Below are 14,909 nucleotides of genomic sequence, written 5' to 3'. Positions count from 1 at the left end.
AAAAGGGGACATGAGAAGACTTTGGCGGATAGGGTTAAAGAGAATCCTAAGGCGTTCTATAGGTATGTCAAGAACAGAAGGTTGGTTAGGGCAAGTTTAGGGCCAGTTATAGATGGCAGAGGGAAGTTATGTGTGGAACCGGAGGAGATTGGTGAAGCATTGAACCAATATTTCTCTTCGGTGTTCACGCAAGGGGACATGAATATAGCTGAGGAGGACACTGGGTTGCAAGGGAGTAGAATAGACAGTATTACAGTTGATAAGGAGGATGTGCAGGATATTCTGGAGGGTCTGAAAATAGATAAATCCCCTGGTCCGGATGGGATTTATCCAAGGATTCTCTGGGAGGCAAGAGAAGTGATTGCAGAGCCTCTGGCTCTGATCTTCAGGTCGTCGTTGGCCTCTGGTATAGTACCAGAAGATTGGAGGTTAGCGAATGTTGTCCCATTGTTTAAGAAGGGGAACAGAGACTTCCCCGGGAATTATAGACCGGTGAGTCTCACTTCTGTTGTCGGCAAGATGTTGGAAAAAATTATAAGGGATAGGATTTATAGTTATTTGGAGAGTAATGAATTGATAGGTGATAGTCAGCATGGTTTTGTGGCAGGTAGGTCGTGCCTTACTAACCTTATTGAGTTTTTTGAGAAAGTGACCAAGGAGGTGGATGGGGGCAAGGCAGTGGACGTGGTATATATGGATTTTAGTAAGGCGTTTGATAAGGTTCACCATGGTAGGCTTCTGCAGAAAATGCAGATGTATGGGATTGGGGGTGATCTAGGAAATTGGATCAGGAATTGGCTAGCGGATAGGAAACAGAGGGTGGTGGTTGATAGTAAATATTCATCATGGAGTGCGGTTACAAGTGGTGTACCTCAGGGATCTGTTTTGGGGCCACTGCTGTTTGTAATATTTATTAATGATCTGGATGAGGGTATAGTTGGGTGGATTAGCAAATTTGCTGATGACACCAAAGTCGGTGGTGTGGTAGACAGTGAGGAAGGGTGTCGTAGTTTGCAGGAAGACTTAGACAGGTTGCAAAGTTGGGCCGAGAGGTGGCGGATGGAGTTTAATGCGGAGAAGTGTGAGGTAATTCACTTTGGTAGGAATAACAGATGTGTTGAGTATAGGGCTAACGGGAGGACTTTGAATAGTGTGGAGGAGCAGAGGGATCTAGGTGTATGTGTGCATAGATCCCTGAAAGTTGGGAATCAAGTAGATAAGGTTGTTAAGAAGGCATATGGTGTCTTGGCGTTTATTGGTAGGGGGATTGAATTTAGGAGTCGTAGCGTTATGTTGCAACTGTACACAACTCTGGTGCGGCCGCACTTGGAGTACTGTGTGCAGTTCTGGTCCCCACATTACAGGAAGGATGTGGAGGCTTTGGAGAGGGTGCAGAGGAGGTTTACCAGGATGTTGCCTGGTATGGAGGGGAGATCCTATGAGGAGAGGCTGAGGGATTTGGGATTGTTTTCGCTGGAAAGGCGGCGGCTAAGAGGGGATCTTATTGAAACATATAAGATGATTAGAGGTTTAGATAGGGTGGATAGTGATAGCCTTTTTCCTCTGATGGAGAAATCCAGCACGAGGGGGCATGGCTTTAAATTGAGGGGGGGTAGTTATAGAACCGATGTCAGGGGTAGGTTCTTTACCCAGAGGGTGGTGAGGGATTGGAATGCCCTGCCAGCATCAGTAGTAAATGCGCCTAGTTTGGGGGCGTTTAAGAGATCCGTAGATAGGTTCATGGACGAAAAGAAATTGGTTTAGGTTGGAGGGTCACAGTTTTTTTTTTTAACTGGTCGGTGCAACATCGTGGGCCGAAGGGCCTGTTCTGCGCTGTAATGTTCTATGTTCTATGTTCTATGTTCTAAAGGGAGGAACAGCAGACAAAGGAAATTCGACTGCTTGAATTGCAGACAAGGGAAAATGGAAGGGAAAGGATAGCCCTGGAAGAGGAAAAATAAAAAGGGAACGAATTAGAATTGCAGGAACTGGAAAGGCAAATTGAACTTGAAATGTTAGAAGTGCAAATAAATAAAACCGCAAGGTTCGCAGCAGAAATGACAGATAATTATGAATTAGTCCATGAAGCAAAGTTTGGTTTCCGGCATCAGTTTCAGCCTGCGAGGGATAGAAACTGGAATAAAGAGAAATACTCATGTGGCAAAGGTAAAGGTGATTTTGTTGGAGATAATAAAAATTGTGTAGCTCAGGGAAAATCAAAATACAAGAGGGCGGCTGTGAAATGAAAAGCGTCAGATGTTTATACGGTAATAAATTAGACAATGTAATGTCGCAGTTTTGGTGGTTTAAGAAAAACACTGGGAAGGCTGACATGGTAAAACAGGATAAGCCAGTCGGCTTTGTTAAAATGGTAAAAGAAAGCCCAGTTGAGGCAAAGGAGGCGCAAGATAATGTACAACTTGATCAGGAGTTGATTGATAAAAGGTGCCAGAACTTTTTAAAAGAATTTACTTGTGTGTACATATGTTTTTACGTGTACCACGAGGAGTAGGTAAATAATTTAAAATATTAAGAGATACGGGAGCAAGACAATCTTTGATTTTCAAAGCTCAGAATTTATGTAGTTTGGGAGGAGTATACAATGAAAAAGATGTATCGGAAAGCTTGCACAGAAGAGGAATCCGAGTGTGTATCAGGATGCCATTTCTTTCAAAATAGTTTCGTAACGAAGAAATGGAGAACGTTATATATTCAGACGGATGAAAAGTGGGCAGAACTTCATCAAGTGGTATTACAGATAGGGTACATTAAGGAGGTGCTGCAATTAACACATGAGGTACGAGGAGGAGGCCACTTGGGAGTAAGGCAAACTCAACCTAAAATACAAAAACATTTTTATTTTCCTGGACAGCAGAAATATGTAATTAAATTTTGTTGGCCATGAAACACATGTCACGGAAATCTCAAGCGGTGATAAAACTTGCACCATTAATAGCCATTCCAGCATTTGAGGAACAATTTAGAAGTGTCTTAATTGATTGCATCGGAGTTCTTCCAAAAAAAAATGTGAATCAGTATTTATTGACTATAATGAATGTATCGACACACATTACAGAGACCATTCCATTACCTAATATTATAGCTAAAACGATTGCAGAGGAGTTACTTCAATTTTCTGCCAGATATGGACAACCCACAGAAATAAAATCAGATCAACGGTCAAATTTTGCATCAAAGTTATTCGAGGAGGGTAAAACATTCTAAATCAACCGCATACGTCCAAAGTCGCAGGGAGAGTTAGAACGGTGGCATCAAACTTTAAAGACAATGTTGAGAGCTTATTGTCAATATTATCCAAATGATTTGGATAAAGGAATTCCATTTGTACTCTTTGCATTCAGGAATGCAGCTAATGAGTCAACCAAATTCAGTTGATTTGAATTGATTTTTGGTCACGATGTAAGAGGACTACTTAAATTGATTCAGGAGATTGATGAGTGAGCGTTCTGAGTTTATATTATTTGACTGTGTGTCAAATTGTAGATAAAGTTTAAATAAAGCGGTTGAATTGGCTGGATCACATTTAAAAGTAGTGCGGCAGGTGATGAAAAAGGAAGCAGCTAAGAAATAAGAAAAAATCGTAGTCTCGCTCGTGGAGATATAGTCTTAGTTTGCTCCCAGTGGTGGGTGAACCTTTAAAAGAAAAGCTCAGTGGACCTTATCAACTATATAGGAAATTGAGTGAGGTAAATCATTTGAAAAGAACGCTAGAAAGAAGGAAAACTCACAAAGTGTTTCATGTGAATATGCTTCAAAGGTATTTTGTTAGGGAAGGAGAGAAAAAGCAGGATATTTCAGTGGATATAACTCAGAATGAAGAACCGAATCCAAATGACTCTGAATTTAGGATTCCACAATAGGCTTCGAGCTTCAGGAAGTACGTTCCTCGCCGCAGTATCCCTAGCCTTTGACGTGCTCTTGTAGCCACTGTGTTTACGTAGCAAATCCAGTTGAGTTTCTCGACAATGGTAACCCCAAGGATGTTGGCAGAGAGGGATTCAATGATGATAACTCCATTGAATGTTAAGGGGCGATGGTTAGAGTGTATTGCATTGGTGATGGTCATTGACGGGCATGTGTGTCTCGCGAATGTCACTTGCCACTTGTCATCCCAAGCCTGGACATTGTCCAGATCTGTTTGAATTTGCAAATTGATTGCTTAAGTACCTGAGGAATCGTGGATGGTGCTGAACATTGTGCAATCACAAGCGAACATCCTCACTTCTGACCTTATGATGAGGGGAATGTCATTGATAAAACAGCTGAAGATGATTGGACCTCGGACACTCCACTGAGTGACCCCGCAAAGATGTCCCACAATGGTTCAGAATGCGGGTCGCTACCCTGATCCAACCCATTTACTGCAAGATAGTTCATTTTGGGTTAGTCAACTTCCAAAACTTGTCGCTATGTGAGCCAGTGGGAAAATGTACAAGGTGAACTTTTTTGTTCGATGTGCTCCAGCCCTGTCAGTCATTCCAGTTGTTTAGAAACGTTCACCCCAAAGTGTATGTGGCAGCAAAATAGACAGGACAGATTCTGCAGTTTGAAAAACGTCGTGTTCTTAATCAGGGAAGACAGAAAAAGAGTGAAACTCTCACTCCAACTTCCCAATAACACAATCCATTTGAGCCTTCCGAACAGGATACACTCCTGTGATATCCCATGAAGTGGGTGTTTGTTCCTATTGAACAGTGCGATTTATCCGAGCTGAACAGACTGCTAAGAACTGGGTCCGAATCTGCACGGTGTTTTGTGAAGACAGCCAATCCCCAAGTTTTTGTATTTAAATTTGAGCATAGGTTGTTACACTCCTGATATGATCTAAGTGACCCACTAGGAAGCGTTTATCAAGCAAATTTTATTTAAGAACAGTTAAAATATAATTTAAAAATAGTATTATACTAACCAGTTACAAAACACACACGGTACAGTATAAACCTTAACAGCGAGCTACCGACGTGAAATTTCTTCTCCTACCCGCTTCCAACAGCAATTAAGCCAAAATTGAAAATTTAGAATTTTCTGTGAAAATGAACTGTCCCCAGGCATCACCTGACCGACCACTCAGCCTCAACTCGGCAATTCCAGAAGGATAATAAAACCTCAGGACACTGCTAACCACTGTGCCACCGTGCCGCCCCCTAGCTAGAAAATGGAGCCGACAACTGCCAGGGCCTGCTAGAAACATCCTGCAAAGAAACCTGAGAAAAATACTTTTGGAAGACACAGTATCGTCACACAGATCCTGTCCAGTCCTGAATCCACACAAGTTCGCATCCCAGCAGTGTCACTGGACACTGCCATTGTGCAGGAAAACTGGGAAATCCACCTCCAAGGACACGAACACTGCGTGTAACTGTTGGTGTCCCACTGCAGCCCAGAATCATCCCCACTTTGGGTTCTTTCTGTCTGCACATATGCCGAGTACACCATTGGGGAACATTGTGCTGCGCATATCCTGCAGCAGCAACGCTGTCCTGGATGTGTCGAGTTTTTTGAGTGTTGTTGCAGCTGCATGTTATCCAAGCAAGTGTAGAGTGTTCCATTATAACCCTGCCTTGATCCTTGAAGAAAGAGGATAGGCTTTGGGAGTCAGAAGGTGATTTAATCGTCGCACGGTTTCGAGCATTTGACCTGTAGCCACAGTCCTTATACCTGTTCGGTTTCTGGCCATGGTAACCCCAAGGATGTTGATATCATGGATTAACCAATGAAAATGCAATATAATTTCAAGGAGTGATGGTTACAAGGATCATCTCTTGTTGGAGAAAGTCTTTACCGGCACTTTCGTGGTGTTAATGTTACTTGAAACCTGTCAGGCCAAACCTGAATTTTGTCGAAATCTTGCTGCATTTGGAAATTGACTGCTTCAGTAGCTGACGCGTCGGGAATGGCACTCAGAATTGTGCAGTAATCAGCAAACAGCCCCAACTCTTACCTTCCGAATGAAAGAAAGCCATTGCTGAAGCAGCTAGAGATGGTTAGACTTAGACCACTGCCCTAATGTCCTGTTAGATTTATGTCCTGGAGCTTCGGTGTTTGACCTCAAGTCACCCTAACTGTCTTCTTTTTACTCAGGTGTGAATCCAACAAGCGGAGTGTCCACCAATTTCCACTGATTCCAACTTTGCTGGGGCTCCATGAATCCAGACTCGGTTAAGTTCTGCGTTGCTATCAAGGACAGTCACTATCACTTCACTTGTACAAATTGTCAAAAAATAGCATACATTATTTCACATCAACATTCGAAATAATTCTCTCCTCGAAAGAATCCTATCATGTCATTGCTGCACTTGCGCGGCCAACTTGGAACCTTGTGATTAAATTCAAGGAAGGGGCTTTGTACCGAGGACATTTTGAGTCAGATGTTAAAGTCGTTCAATCCGTGCCGCACTTGTCGCTCGAAATTGCAGTTACATGAAAAAAAATGTTTTCAATACGTAGAATGCTCGTTTCAAAATCATGGATGCATCACAAATCAGTCTGCAAAAGAAAATAGTGGACCCCTGGGCGCACCGGATCAATTCAGACTGAGGCTGACACCGCAGAAGCTGGAAAACAATTGTTTTCCTTATGTCAGTAGTGACTGTGCACTCTGATTGATTCTACCTTCCGTCAGCTCATTTTCGATTTTCCTTACTCTAGAAAAGTCACAGTAAGTTTGAAGCTCAGTGGCTCTGAATAAATGGGCCATGGTGTTCACCTGTGTTCACCCAGGCCGCGATCAGCACTTTGTTCCAGTTAACGCGAAGGGTGAAGCTATTTCCCAAGCCATCTCATTCAGGGTAGAAAATATCAACGGCTTGTGCAGATCGCTCGACAGGTTGTGACAACAGGTCATAAAGTCTTCAACAGTCTGGCTGCAACTGCAGTCCTATATCTGATTAACATCTTGAAACCATTTCGCAAACAATTGCGTTTCAGGTAGTTGGTGTTGTCTTGATGCCATTTGCTGGTGCGGAATGTGAACTGTGCATTGTGCGGGGGAGCTGTAAATTCCAGATTGCACGCTACTGTTTAAGCTTGTCATTCAGTCCAACTTTGATAGAGTTTAGCAATGTCATTTCATTCATAGATGCATATGAATTGACTTTAAGGTCGGTGAAAATACACGTTACAGGAAAGGTCAGATGCAAAGGAACAACGGATACATTTAATGCAACCCAAAGTAGAAAGATGTACAAAAGAAAGTCGCGGACAGAACCAATTACAAATTAGAGGAATTAGTTCACAGCTTTCTCCTGGAGAAATTTGTGTCGTTGCTAATGAACTTTCTAAAAGCGACTCAATTTGAGAATCTGGTTACCATCTGAGTTACTGGAATTCTGCCAACTAGTCTGCCACAGCGGTCGAGGGGTGGATAATGGAAATGTCCATTGAACTCGAGCAGTAATTTCCCATCTCGCTCGAGCGATGCCGTCAAATCCCGCCCGTACACAAGTAAACATCTTGGGAGGGAAGACCCACTTTGACCTTATGGGAAGAATCTCAAACAATTATTGAATGACGCATCCGTTATTGGTCCGAGGAATCCAAGATGATCCAATTGATTGGTAAAATGTACAGCGCAATCCCTGTGAACCAGGTGAAGCTTCCACAAATGCACAGCAATAACTTATGTGAGTAGTGGTGAGATGCAGCGAATCATGTCAAAGCAACATTGCCTGAATAGAAACGATGGTTAAAATAAACGAGCAGACGACAGATTGGAAATGTGTGAGGATCACTTACGAATGTGGGTTTTCAAGAAACTTTTAAGGAAGCAAATGAAATACGGAAGTGCCTTGTAACTCATGAGCTGACATGCAGGAGTGCATGTTGCAGCTGCACTGAAGAACGGATCCTCTCAGCTGCTTGACGAAGAGCATTACTTGAAATAGTTAACCTGCATGAAGAGTAATAAAGCATCTTTAAATGATCGATGGATCGATACATACTCCATCGTGAACAATGTTTTAAGACAATTCATTTCACTGCCGGTGAGTATTACCAGGTTTATTTGTGGCTTTTGCTACCAAATAAACCTGTTGGACTTTAACCTGGTGTTGTTAGACTTCTTACTGTGTTTACCCCAGTCCAACGCCGGCATCTCCACATGGTGAGTATTACCATCAGAGAGTAAAACTAAACTTTAAGAAAAAGGTGAACGTTGTATTGCCGCAAATGAAGATGAAAGATAAATAATATATAATTGCAATTAACTACTATCCATACAGTGAAGAGAGATGTAGAGAATCGTTCACCTGTTTGCATCATAAAATATTTAAATTACTTGTTCTCGAAGAATTAGTAATGAGGAATGGAGTGCAAGACAGCAGCACAGTTCCGAAGAAGTTAGATAATTTGGTATGGGCCAAGAGTCAAAATGAGGAACTGAATCGATTTAGTAATTGTTAAAGTCCGAGCTCATGCTCGTCAAATATCGTAGTCACCCGTACAAAACATCAAGGACCGGGGATGAGCGAGAACCGGCAGAAAGACATTTGCTGTTTACTGTCCGAAGACCAGACATTAAGTCAGATCAAAGAGGGTAATGTCGATAGTGCTTTGCTCGGAGGAGATAACACTTCTTCGATTGAAAGTTTTGAATATAAAACTATATGTCAACAAAATTAGAAATTAAACCATGCCCTGCTTATGCGATTATCAGTGTATAAGTGTAGCATGCAACGACCAGGATATGAAGAATTGATTGGGGGTGACTAAGATCTCCAGCACAGATTTAGGGTGACACGGCGGCACAGTGGATAGCACTCCTGCTATCCCGGGCTCAATTCCGGCCTTGGGTAACTGTTTGTGAAGAATTTGCACTGCGTGTGTTTCCTGCGAATGCTCTCGTTTTCTCCCAAAGTCCAAAGATGTGCATGTCAGATTGACCGCCAGCAAGTTACTAAAACAAATATGGCATGTTTATGGCTATCTCTAAAAGATGCAGGGCAGGAGGCAAGATCGAATATCATATATTTGAATTAATATGGCTTAAGTTATTTTCGAAGATTCGAGAGGTTAATCAGGCTCAGCCCTTACAAACCACAAGTCTCATTTCGCAGCAGAAGCTTTGCGGTAATTGGAAGACGTTGAAACCGAAATTCCCATGACATTTTGCATTGCACACCATGGTTCAGATTTTCAGATTAATTTTACAGATAAACAGATCCCACTTACAGCGCCCTCATGTTCGGAGTATTGATGATCCAATTGTCTACTTCACGTTCACTCCTGCCCCTGCTGTATTGACTGCAAGCTAACAGAGTAAATGATGCTTCCAGGCATCTTGAGAATTTACTGTTAAGAAAGGAGCCAGATTGTGGATTTAAAACTCTAAAGCTTGCCGTGAAGCACAAGCGTCGAGATTTGCAATTGAAATATCCGCCACCAACCTTCTTCTTATCCAGGGTAAAAGAGCACAAAGAAAAAGGGAATCGCAGGAAATGCAATGACAATTGATAGAAGAGGTTGGTAACAATCAGCCGATCAAATAACATCTCTGCAGGGAGAATCGGGGTGAGGGAGGTGGAGGGCGTGGGGGGGGGGGGGGGTGGCGTTGGGGGCACATTTGAGGGAAATACGTCTCATTTCAAACAGGAGATAAAACTTGTCATGGCAAAAAGTCATCATCGTGCCAGAGAACAGAAAATTATAGTAGTCGGAAAGAATCTAAGTGAAGGTACTTAAACTGGCAATGGACAGAATCGCAGCGTTGATAATTCCTAAGGAGGTGGATTGGAAATTTAGAAACCATAACTCTGAACAATTGCTAGAAACCTAAAGTGTAAAGCAAAATGTTGGAATGGACAGGATGTCATGCAACACATAAGACAAGTAAAATCAAAGCACAATTAAGCAGAAATATTGGGCAGACTCTCGAGTTTTCCATCAAAACCCGAGAATGCCAAGGACTGACCATGAAACCTAAAGTGGCCATCACCAAACAAGATCATTCAGGTAAAACGTAGAAAATTGTTTCCCTTTTTGATTGCTGTACTCGTGTCATGTTATATCTTGGAGTACATCAGATGACAAAGGCAACAAACATGCCTTTCAACCAACAACAACAAAAATGCTGAATACAGTCACATTAAAAATATTAATAGTGCTATGACAGAAAGAATAATGATGCTCAAATTCAGCACGATAAGCAAGGCAACACCACTGAGTCTGAAGAAGTCCTGCTTTTCTGCACTTTATGTGCAAATGCAAACATTCTACTGCAGCAGGAGTGTGTTTAGACGGGGGATACTGAGGACCAGTTTAAGGTTCGAGGTTTGACGTGCTAAGGTTAATGTGCAAGTGGTGTATTTAAATAAGATTGTCTACACCATGAATAACTAATAATCATCACGCAAACACATATCTCCGACAGTTCCTTCCTGCCGAGGTTTCGCCATCACACTTCAGGGGAAGAAATCAATCAGTCTTATCGACCTGCTTTTGACATTTAACTTTCCTCTGATGCATGTAAGTAAATTATTCCGTTGCAGAAATCCGCTCCGAAAACAGGTCGTTGGTGTACACAAGGACTGCACTGATTTAAGATTTACATTTACATTCGCACTGGCAATTGGGTGTGGGCATAACACATTTCTATGTTACTGGAAAACTAGTCAACTACAAGCATCAGTTCTTCATTTCTGTACCTGAAACCAGAGACACTGAAATAAAGATTTTCTAGATATGTTGAGACATTAGTAAGAACGTATAACATTTATTTGTCGCTGACCCTTATACTGTGTAAGCTCTGTGTCTCCTTCTTCAATTAACGTTGCAAGTTCTGACAAGGAGATAATGAAGTGAGCGTAAAGCAGAGTTAAGCACAAAGTACATGCGCAAAGGCGCCTTCCAGAGTCGATAAGAACTGCTTCGAAATAACTTCATCACGGACAAAACCTGCACCAATATCTTGAGCAAAAAGATCCTTGCGCAAAATCGTTAAATACCTTAAACAAAACGCACATGGCCAACATAATCTCAACACGGTGCTGTGCAAAGTAGATCAAGGATCAATAAAGTAAACGCAATGCTGACATTAAACGTGCATTGAGTACTAACAATTCAACAACATTTTAAAGAGACTGTGAGTGCTCCTCTGCTGTCAACCCGTGAGTAAATACTGAATATCAGTTGCGATTTAGAAATTCTGCATTTGATGACAATCACCTTCACTCAAGATCAACAGTCTAACATTTTGTTATTAACACATTCTTAAAATTCTAAGAGTGAGACGTCAGCAAAAACAACAGCTTTGTGACCTACTCTTGATTGTAATTTATTCAGAAGACTATCACTCAATGACAACAATTCCTTAACACATGGCCATGTTTCTTATGTTTTTCAAGCTCAATTACGTTTCTTAAGCCCCATTCTTGTCGGGTTCGAAAAATCAGTGCCAATCTGTGATGACCAGTTCACGCATTAATCCAAGGTTTCTGTTTTCAGGCGATCCATTCCGGTCCTTGAAACCACTGCTCCTCAAATTTGATATTAAGAAATGTTCCTCCAATACACATCGTCGTACAGTTTGCAGTAACTTAGGATCCTATAATATTGAACCATAAATCGCCAGCGGAAATGTATGGTCCGCCAAAAATAGAAAAAATGCATGATTACGTTTCCTGAGCAATTGTGCCGAAACAACCAATGTGTGCAACAGCCCGAGAGTCTCAGCGCACCGATCTGACAAGGCCCGAGTGCAGCGCAAGCGATTGCTAACGACGCCACCTTATGACACGGCAAGCCTGGGAACTCCCATTGACATCCAGGATCCAAAAGACAGTTTTGCAATGAAAATGGGACGCTGCTCTTATGAAAGGTATGTATGTGTATTTCATTTCCCTTTTGCTATTTATTTTAATTAGTTAATACTACTGTTATTGGCTCACACAAACTTTATTTTTTTAAAAAATTCTTCAATTATTGTGCCTGAGTATTGTGCAATATGCATAAATAAACAAATATTTTATTTGTTTCAAAATTTATGAAAGTTATATTTGGAATCATGGATTCATAGGGGTGAATTTTCCCGTTCTGCCCGCCAGGGGAATCGCAGCGGGTCATGGGCGGACCGTGGAAAACTCGGGCGAGATTTTCCAATTTCGGGGCGAATGCGGCCGGAACCTTCTGCCCATATAATCCCGACAGTGCAGAAAGAGCCCATTCTGCCCATTGAGCCGGCAACAATTCCACCCAGGCCCTATTCCCATAACCGCATGACCTGAGGTTGCTAATCCCCCTGACACCAGGGGCAACTGAGCACGGCCAATCAATCTAACACGCACATCTTTGGACTCTGGGAGCAAACGAGAGCATTCGCAGGAAACACACGCAGTGCAAATTCCACACAAACAGTTACCCAAGGCCGGAATTGAACCCGGGTCCCTGGATCGATGAGGCAGCAGTGCTAACCACTGTGCCGCCGTGTCACCCGAAATCTGTACTGTATAATTATTTAATACATTCTTTCGTATGTGTGGCACAATTCTATGTCTCTGTGTGTGTTAATTTAGGAAGTGGTCAGAAGTTGTTGAACCATGATTTGGTTACCTGCATGAGACTATACAAAGGAGATTTCACGTCTTGGGTCGTGAAAAAACTAGATGTGCTCATTATTAATATTCTCCTCCCTTGCTTACTTTATTTATAATTCTGATACTTTACTGTTCCTTATGATTAATTGAAGCATTTGTACAATTTCATCCTTAAATGTCTGTTTTGTTTCAATAAAGCATTCGTAGAATTTGGTAGTTTAATGGAAAATATTCGTTCACAAAAATATGTTGCAAACATAAAACGTTAATGCCATGTTAACATTCAACTAAACATTTTACTTCAACAGCTGCACTGACACAGTTAATTGCCTCGCCTTTCAGTCAATATAATACTGATACATTAACACAACAATTCTGTTGTCGATAAACAAAGATGTGAAGGGTGGATATGAAGCGGGGTAAAGAGGGGGAGGGGGGGTAAGAGCGGGAGGGTAAGGGGAAAATGAGGGGAGAGGGAAGGGAGAGGAGAGGGATAGGAGGGGAGGGGGATAGGAGGGGAGGGGGAATAGAAGGGGATGGGATTAAATGATGAGGCAAGGAGAGAGACGGGGAGGAGGAGAAGTATAGAATAAAGGGTTTGAATTTCAGATGTAGGATGCCTCTTCCATGCCTATATCAATGTCTCAAAAAGGTCATCAGTTAAAAATCAAGTGAAAAAACGCAATGCTCCAGCGGAGGAAGAACATGACTGCAGATTTTCAATCTGCACTGGGTTCTGTAATACCGAGTTCACATCATCTTACAGGGGAATGGTATATTTCATCTTAATCGACATGCTTTCTGAAAGCATTTGGGCTAGTCAAGCTGCATGATGATCAACGGTGCATGAGTAAGACACTTACGGTTGAGATAAACATGACAGGAGATTGCATATGCCGTCTTAAGGGATACACTTCCCTGAAGAATTTGAACTAGCGAGGTAAACAAGGATCAACATTGCATCAAGGAGACTCTTAAAATAGGATTATAGAACATAGAACATAGAACATAGAAAGCCACAGCACAAACAGGCCCTTCGGCCCACAAGTTGCGCTGATCATATCCCTACCTCTAGGCCTATCTATAGCCCTCAATCCCATTAAATCCCATGTACTCATCCAGAAGTCTCTTAAAAGACCCCAACGAGTTTGCCTACACAACCATCGACGTCAGCCGATTCCACTCACCCACCACCCTCTGAGTGAAAAACTTACCTCTGACATCTCCTCTGTACCTACCCCCCAGCACCTTAAACCTGTGTCCTCTCGTAGCAACCATTTCAGCCCTTGGAAATAGCCTCTGAGAGTCTACCCTATCCAGACCTCTCAACATCTTGTAAACCTCTATCAGGTCACCTCTCATCCTTCGTCTCTCCAGGGAGAAGAGACCAAGCTCCCTCAACCTATCCTCATAAGGCATGCCCCCCAATCCAGGCAACATCCTTGTAAATCTCCTCTGCACCCTTTCAATGGCTTCAACATCTTTCCTGTAATGAGGTGACCAGAACTGCGCGCAGTACTCCAAGTGGGGTCTAACCAGGGTCCTATAAAGCTGCAGCATTATCTCCCGACTCCTAAACTCAATCCCTCGATTAATGAAGGCTAGTACGCCGTACGCCTTCTTGACCGCATCCTCCACCTGCGAGGCCGATTTAAGAGTCCTATGGACCCGGACCCCAAGGTCCTTCTGATCCTCTACACTGCTAAGAATGGTACCCTTCATGTTATACTGCTGCTTCATCCCATTGGATCTGCCAAAATGGATCACCACACACTTATCCGGGTTGAAGTCCATCTGCCACTTCTCCGCCCAGTCTTGCATTCTATCTATGTCTCGCTGCAACTTCTGACATCCCTCCAAACTATCCACAACACCACCTACCTTGGTGTCGTCAGCAAACTTACCAACCCATCCCTCCACTTCCTCATCCAGGTCATTTATGAAAATGACATACAGCAAGGGTCCCAGAACAGATCCCTGGGGCACTCCACTGGTCACTGACCTCCATGCAGAGAAAGACCCCTCCACAGCCACTCTCTGCCTTCTGCAGGCAAGCCAGTTCTGGATCCACAAGGCAACAGCCCCTTGGATCCCATGCCCTCTCACTTTCTCAAGAAGTCTTGCATGGGGGACCTTATCGAACGCCTTGCTGAAGTCCATATAGACCACATCCACCGCTCTTCCTTCGTCAATGTGTTTGGTCACATTTTCAAAGAACTCAACCAGGCTCGTAAGGCACGACCTGCCCTTGACAAAGCCGTGCTGACTACTTTTGATCATACTAAACCTCTCTAGATGATCATAAATCCTGTCTCTCAGGATCCTCTCCATCAACTTACCAACCAATGAGGTTAGACTCAC

The 14,909-nt window shown here is 42.7% G+C and overlaps 1 protein-coding gene across 1 annotated transcript in view; it reads left to right on the top strand.

The window, feature by feature from the left end:
* The first annotated feature begins 376 nt into the window (after positions 1–376).
* The window catches only part of prim1 (DNA primase subunit 1), a 728,932-nt gene continuing 714,399 nt past the window's right edge, over positions 377–14,909 (top strand). The window contains exon 1 of the mRNA XM_078201123.1: positions 377–492. The gene's annotated coding sequence lies outside the window, so the exon portion shown is untranslated. The remainder of the gene's footprint in view (positions 493–14,909) is intronic.

This window comes from Mustelus asterias, chromosome X, assembly GCF_964213995.1.
Source record: "Mustelus asterias chromosome X, sMusAst1.hap1.1, whole genome shotgun sequence".
NCBI classification, from domain to species: Eukaryota; Metazoa; Chordata; class Chondrichthyes; order Carcharhiniformes; family Triakidae; genus Mustelus; species Mustelus asterias.
Note: the sequence above shows the minus strand (reverse complement) of the source record. Positions and strands in the feature narration are given on the sequence as shown.